Raw genomic sequence first — 8,407 nt, 5'->3', positions numbered from 1 at the left:
ATATATATATATATATATATATATATATATATATACATATGTTTGTATGTATGTGACACTAATATTTTTCAGTAAGTTAATGTCATTACTCGTTGTCAGAGTGAAATATTTCCTGTTTCCGATGTCATTTCAGAAAATATTTGGTGATTCATTGCCTCAAATTCATAATATTAGATTGAACGTGAATATTATTAGATGTCAATCTGAAAACAAATGAAAATAAATGCTTTTTTTTGTTTTTGTTTTGTAGATTTACATGCGTGTCTTAGTTTAATGAAACATATGTAATTATATATACAGTCACACATTGACACATACATACACACACATATCCACATTATATATATACATATGTGTCTGTGTCATGTACGATGCGTGTCAGTATATGCTCTGAGAGTCTGTATTTACATATACTTAAATATATTTTCGTGTATGTGCGTGCGTGTATTTGTAAGCATGTACGTGTTTCTGTGTCAATAGATCCACACCAACTTGTGCTAGAACAACTCACGTTTAGAAATAACTATACGAAACTATCAATGCGGACAAAGGTGAAGGGCTTCTGTAGAGGCAATCATTCATATATATATATATATATATATATATATATATATATATGTATAGATAGATAGATAGATAGATAGATAGATAGATAGATAGATAATACATGTGTACAAGTATATTACAATCACTAACGTCAGCGGAAATATTTTCTTCTAACTTTTTAACATGTATCGCTCAACCATTCGGTATCGGGCTATTGGTTATGAAAGAAAACGGAACATAAAACCTAATGGAAAGTACCGTGTAGTATTTCACCGGAGCGATACCTTTTTGTCCTGAATCCTTTGAAAAATGCTAAATAGGATATATTCGGTGACATGTATGTGTCAGTAACGCTAAAAATATAATTGAGCAGCGTATATCACATTGAAAGCACCGGTTCTCGTCCGATCAACGAAGTTAAGCAACGTGCAACCTAACGGATGCTTAGATAGGTGACCATTTGGGAAACCTATGTACTGTAAGCGTCTCTCACTCAGCAGTGAATATTCTGACTTACGTGCGTATGCACGCGTATGTGTGGCTGCGCGCACACGTTTTGTTATGTATTTGCATTAAGGTTATTTGTTTAACAGTCAAGGATAACACATATTGATGTGTAGTCTCATTTCGTGTAGTAGCTGTAATATGTAAAATTAGGCACTGAATAAACCTGACGAACAGCATTATGGGGATGGCATGCGTATAACTGCTCGTATGCCATTACATAGCATTCTGTTCCAAACCGTGTCATGTATACGTGTATTATTTTACGGAAATGCATTCGTTTCAAAATTTTCTGATATGTGGTGCATATATATCCAGCATATGTTTCTATATATATCGTGAAGGCTAGGGCACTCGGCTCACGATCGTATGGTCGTATGTTCAATTCCCGGCGACGCGTTGTTTCTTTGAGCAAGACAATTTATTTCACTTTGCTCCAGTTCACTCATCTACCAAAACTGAGTAGAACCTGTATTTCAAAGAGCCTGCCTTGTCACACGCTGTGTTCGCTTAATCTCCCTGAGAACTACGTTAAGAGTATATGTGTCTAAAGGTCTATGCTCCGCCACTTGCACATTAATTTCACGAGCAAGCAGTTCCGTTGACCGTATCAGCTAGGAGCTTCGTCGTCACAACCGACGGATGTTCATTTGTATGTGTCCATACATTTGAGTGAGTAGATTGTGCATACATGCGAGTGTAACTGTCAATGTTTCTTCTAGTTCTCTGTTTGTGGGCAGTGTTTGCAGGTTAAAAGGAAGCCTTATGTGTATATACGCGTGTGTGCCAGCTGTTTTCTTAGAAATGCATGTCCGTGATGTGTAGGCGGTTGTAGTTATGTCTTTGTGCGTACATATAAGAACCACAATTCTTAGCAGGCTTTGAAGGACGTATTTTGTGCCTGTAGCTCCTGAGGTGTAACGAAGCAGAAACACGTATCTAACAGTCCGATGGGGCCATTCATATGCTAGCGACATGGGTTATCGCACACGTTTGCCTCAGGATAATCTCACTTCCAAGAGAGTTAGTTCGTCCACGAATTCATTTTAATATATATGTAAAAATCTTTATTTTCAATTATCGGAGCTTATTTCAAGCTTCACTAAGCTTTCCATACGCTAGTAAGTTTCCCTTTTGCGTATATGAACGGCAAGTAAACAACAGCTTCCGTGCCTGTAGCTTATGAAGCGTAACGACACAGAAACATGCGTCTTATATTGAGATAACAGCTTTGATCACCTGTTGTTTGTGTTGAGTATAAGGAGAAATTCTCCTCCGATTCAATTACGTCACGAAAATTTCTTAAAACGTTTTATTATAATTCGGTGTATTAAATTTATTATACACAATTTCCTGAGGTTGTTATGGGAAGGCGTGTACTTCTGTATACGATATATACATGCTCACGTTATGCAGGAATGCTTTAGTTAGACGACCTCGGGTTGTATATTTAAGAATGTTATTCGGGTGGATAATATGCTTGCGTGTCACGTATGTGTTTTGCATATACGTATGAGTTCGTAAAGGACGCGCGTTTAATTCTTTTTGAGTACAAGTGCTAGATGAATGCTTCTGTGTTTTGTCTGTGTTCGTGAATGAAAGACAAATGATGGTGACGTGTATGGGTATATATTCGTCGTATGAAAAACGGTGTTAATGGTTTGTGAGCTTTTCCGGCAACATTAAAGAAATTGCTGTCTAGAAATAAATGTGTACCTGTGAATCTTCCGAGAATAAATTGTACGTTTCCCCAGGCGGGTAAGTCGCTTATTATATATTATATTTTAATATATAACATTATTATATATTTGCGTCAACGATTTTGTCCTTTGAGAGTAAACCGTCAATAACAACACATGAGGTAGAAAAATATGGTTGAATTCGATAAAGATGAAAGAGTTGATTGATGCGGAATGATTTACTGACAGCAATAGTAAAAAAGTTTGTCTTCATTACAAACGAACAGGTGTCACTACTTATGAGGCAGAGCAGAATAGCAATTTCCATACTCATGGGGATTAAATAGAGAGAAAGTTCACGACACAAACGTGTAAGGGGATGAAGACAATTAATATATGAGTATATATATATATATATACCTGTGTGTTGTTTTGCGAATTCCTCTGCTCGGTATGACTCTCAAATGAAAACGAAAGGCTACTGTTATATTTTCTCTGCATAGGTGCCCACTGGTCTGTCTAAGGTATCTCTGTTCCTCCAGGGTATTCAAATATTCCCTTTCGAATTTATTATTCATGATATTCAATTTTAAACAAAGTGCAGAGACTCACTCTTGCAATTCACATTTTCCTCGCTACAAAATCGAATTGTTTCTCTGAACATCGACTCCCTTCCTCTGTTCATTCATATTCCCATCACTCAGACAAGCATTGTTACTTAATTCCTCATATACACCGTACACTGTGTCTCTACCTTTTAAAGAAGTTGTTTTAGCTTTTGAAGAGGCGTATTGTTATCAGGGCGCCAAGGCCACCCATTATATCATATAGTTTGGAATAGTTTTTAAACGAATAAACGTAAAATTTATATAAGATTCATATTTCGATTAATTTATCTTTAAGAAAATATAAAGTATATAAAATCGGAATATTTGTGTTTAATAAAACGTAATAAATAAAGTAAATATTTGATAGCAAAATTTAAGCTAGAAATCAATTTCAAATCTCCATGGTAAGTGTTTTCAATACACAACATAATGGAACATTTTATGTCTATAACGTCTCTTAGCGTATGTGATTAAAATGCTTCAAATAAGTTATTAAGGAGATATATATATCTCTTCTTTTTTTTTAAAATATTTTCTGGAGTAGTCTAAACAAATAATTAGAAATCTTTTTAAAGTTGAGTGTATATTCAGTTGCTTTCTAAAAATATGTTGAACAGGATGTCCTTACATTAGCGCAAAAACACATTATTTTTCCGCTTATGTTTTTTTGTGATGTAATAACTGTTATAATAAAAGGTGACACGCCAGCAAAAGTATTCTTTTCTACTCTAGGAACAAGGCCCACATTTTTTGGAGGAGGGGAGCTAGTCGATTAGATCAACCCCGGTATGCAACTGGTACTTAATCTATCGAACCCGAAAGGATGAAAAGTAAGGTCAACCTTCATGGAATTTGAACTCCGAACGTGTAGACAGACGAAATGCCGCTAAGTATTTCGCCTGGCGTGCTAACGTTTCTGGCACCTCGAAAAGATAAAAGGCAAAGTCAACCTCGGCAGAAGTAGACAGACGAAATACCGCTAAGCATTTCACCCAGCTCGTTAATGTTTCTTATTTATTTATTGCCCACATTGGGCTAAACATAGAAGGGGTCAAACAAGAACAGACAAAGGGATTAAATCGATTATATCGACCCCAGTCCTTATCTGGTGCTTAATTTATCGACTCCGAATGGGTAAAAGGCAAAGTCGACCTCGGCGGGATTTGAACTCAGAACATAAAGGCAGACGAAATACCACTAAGCATTCCTACCGGCGTGCTAATGTTTCTGCCAGCTCACCACCTTAAGCCGTCAAATGTATTAAATGCTTCCCAAAAATGCTTACCGTCATTTCTTTCTTTTAATTATATTCTGAGATCAAGTTCCTCCGAGGTTACTTTGACTCACATCATTTCGTCGATAAAATATGTACCAATTTAGCGATCTGGGTCAATGTATTCGGCTCAACCTTCCGCTGATATTACACCAAAATATGAAACCGTTATTATTTGGTATACACAGCGTTTCTTTCACAGAGACAGTATTGCGTCCAACAAAATGACTGACATTCATTGTTTCGCTTTATAATTTATAAATACTGAGTTCAATTTCCGTCGACACCCAGTCGTATTGAATAAATTAGTGTAGGAGTATATAAATATGGGTGATATAATGGTCTAGCTTTCAAACATGAATTCCACTCGCTCAACATATACGTGAGAAGTTATTCATAACTCACCGTAACTTGTTTTATGCTGCTGTACGTACAATGCACACACTTTATTATATATTTATGTGTGTGTGTGCGCCCGCATGTCTTTATATATGTGTTCTTAGATATCTATTGATAAAATCAGCACGTAACACTAATTGATATATCTTAACGTCTGAAGTGGTGAAAAAAAAAGCAGAAACTTATCTTTTACAAAGAGTCGACTAATGACAATTCGACATATTAATTATCACCAAGAACGTTTGTTCCGCATGCTAAGCAGCGTAAGAGAGCATGTGGAGAATTTGAAGCACTCTCCAGAAAATCAAATATATCCAAATAATAAATAAGACTAACAAATGAACTGGCGCCAATTTGTTTCTAAGTTTTACAGTTGCGTTCACAATAGCATCATAGGATAAAGATTTCCAACAGACATATTAATTTGTACTCCGTTTATGAATGTAAGAACTCTAAATAACTCACATTTATAACACAGTGAGTGTTTGTGGTGCCGGCCGCGTGTGTTTCTGTGTCTGCGTACGTGTCATATTATGCTGTGGAACATGATATTAAGTTTTATCCATCCAGTTAATATCCAGTACACTTATAATATCAAGCTTCCACAAATTCTTATAGATTTTAAACTGAAATATTTCATCAGTTTGAAGGTACTGTAAAAAACATGTTGCAAAAGTCCCCGCTGCAAACTCAGCAATATATTCTTTCAAATTAAACATTTAAATGGGTGTTGATGCCTAGATATAGACTTAGACATTCATTACCTTATATATAGAGTTCCTCTTGTGAATGATATCCGTATTTGGTAACACTTTAAGTTATATATTTCAGATCATAGTTTGTTTTTCCCAAACTTTTACACCTTCATCTCCAGTATGAAGTGCTGTTGTTGTTGGCACTCCGTCGCTTACGACGTCGAGGGTTACAGTTGATCCGATCAACGGAACAGCCTGCTCGTGAAATTAACGTGCAAGTGGCTGAGCACTCCACAGACACGTGCCCCTGTAACGTAGTTCTCGGGGATATTCAGCGTGACACAGTGTGACAAGGCTGACCCTTTGAATTACAGGTACTCCAGAAACAGGAAGTAAGAGAGAGAGATAGTTGCCGGAGCGACGTGGAGTTTTAGGTGCTTTCGCTCAATAAACACTCACAACGCCCGGTCTGGGAATCGAAACCGCGATCCAGTATGAAGTGTAACCAACCATCATTCTATTTTAATTCACTTAGATATTGAATGCATTAAGCTTCAAAAATAACACAGCTTGATTGGTATTCACAAGATATCTGTTTTAAATTGTGACCAAACATTTATGCTTCTTACATGTTAAAGTTTACTGATATTTCATTGATTTTTTATGAGAAGATACAAATTTATCTTACATTTTTCTTATATTTATCTTACATTTTTCTTATATTTATCTTACATTTTTCTTATATTTATCTTACATTTTTCTTATATTTATCTTATATTTTTTGCAGCATCACAAAATCTTCTAATAATTCCTGCTCATATTGTCCTGAATATTACCGTAGCTTCAATTTCGTAAGTAATATGTTGAAATCATTTTTCAGTATTTTGTTTGACTATGACATATTTAACTTAAGATGGACAATCCTTGAATTATTTTCGCGATCTCTTACTTCGAGTCATCTAACGTCCTGCTCGTTTTTGTTTTTGCTACAATAGTATTGTGAGAATCTCAAATGTAATTGGAGAACGGGAAATACCTTGTATAACGTCAAACTGGACGATTCTTTAAATATTACGTGTATAGTTGGGAAGAGGCAATCCAACACCATTATGGATTAAATATACTAATGCTCCGGGATTAGTGAAGTATGATAAGCATTAATGCTACAACAGAGACTTAATGCCCATTGTCAGTTGTGTAAAGCAGGACTGTTTCGCATTTGACAATACGGAGATAACAATAGGATATAGAGATTATACTTATCAGATTTGTAATAGCTACAACCTAATTTGGAAAATGAATGCATTTAATATAGCAGGAAATGTGTAGAGTGTTAAAATCCGGTAATGTGGCAATCACCTTTAAAATCGGAAACCGTAAATGTTGTACAATAAAACCCAAAATATTTTCTACAGGTTGAAAAATGTAACATTTCTAAGTAAAATAACAACTGATGATGTTTATGAAATTCCCCCCTTATCAGATCTAATAATAGTTTTAAAAGACACTCAACAACTTGGTGATTTTTTTTACCCCATCCACAAACAGATACAATTCAACCATTCATGATAATCCGACAAATGAGTGTACATTCCAATGCGGTAGTCAACTTGTATCTTCAGTAAGACGTGTTTCTTTCAATGTAGATGATTTTCAACAATGCTTCATTATTGGCTGATCAACGAAAGACTGTTTCTCAAAAATTAGATGACAATCAGCTATAAAAATAGCTTTAATTCTGCTTAGGATTACGCACAAACTTTTCGAGCAAACCTATGATTTAAGGCTTAGCAGCGGAAATGGTCTTTCGTTTTCTCAGATAAGCAGTAACTGCTTGTATAAAGGTTAGTTTAGACAAAAATATCTTCATATTTTATTCTAAATGTCCGATGTGGTTGCACACTACTGTTTACATGCTACAGTGGCTCACAATAATACTAGATTATCGTTATCGGACAACGTATCAATAACTGTATTTATAATTAGGATAATATAACTTATAAAATATAATATAGATATAATAATATACATTATAAAATATGAATATATTTTCATGATCGTTTCCTATTTGATAGATAGATTTAACATTTCAAACATAAATGTAAGTAGTTGCAGATAAACATGTACAACAGCATTTGATTATACATACTTAAAATAGTTTTTTGAAACCTATGTGTATATGCCGATTAAATCAGAAATATTATTATCGATAATTTCAGATAATGTATAATGTCGCCTATTAAATGGAAAAAAGCACAGCATCTTGCAATGGTTCCTTTCTTAGCTATATTTCACTTGAAACTAACAAAAAAGTTGATGGAAAGAACGAAAAGTCTAGAGGACTTTGTTTAGACGTTTATTAATACTTCAATGCGATTGGATAAACGGTCACGCAATTTATAATATCAAAATAATAAACAAAAGTGTTCATCTAAAATAGCTTTGCAGAAAGAGGAAAATACACTGAAGAACTTATGAAACATATCAGATAATTTAACCATAATATATCATATTTCAGTGATGCTGATCGGAAAAACAAACACATCATACCATAATTTTGTATGCATACAAAATTATTAGCTACACTATTGCTTGACATAATAACCCAAAAGTTTATAAGTCCTTTCACACTCAAAATATAAACTGCCGAGAACGATATATAAGCTGTTATATATATATAAATATATATATATATATATATAT

The 8,407-nt window shown here is 34.5% G+C and overlaps 1 protein-coding gene across 6 annotated transcripts in view; it reads left to right on the top strand.

Annotated features, from left to right (window-relative positions):
• LOC106877896 (prolactin-releasing peptide receptor-like) overlaps positions 1-8,407 on the top strand; it is a 381,315-nt gene that overhangs the window by 279,030 nt on the left and 93,878 nt on the right. For all 6 annotated transcript variants that reach the window (XM_052967841.1, XM_052967842.1, XM_052967839.1 and 3 more), the window contains one exon: positions 6,492-6,555. The gene's annotated coding sequence lies outside the window, so the exon portion shown is untranslated. The remainder of the gene's footprint in view (positions 1-6,491; positions 6,556-8,407) is intronic.

This window comes from Octopus bimaculoides, chromosome 5, assembly GCF_001194135.2.
Source record: "Octopus bimaculoides isolate UCB-OBI-ISO-001 chromosome 5, ASM119413v2, whole genome shotgun sequence".
Classification (NCBI taxonomy): Eukaryota; Metazoa; Mollusca; class Cephalopoda; order Octopoda; family Octopodidae; genus Octopus; species Octopus bimaculoides.
This window is presented reverse-complemented; position numbering and strand designations above follow the sequence as displayed.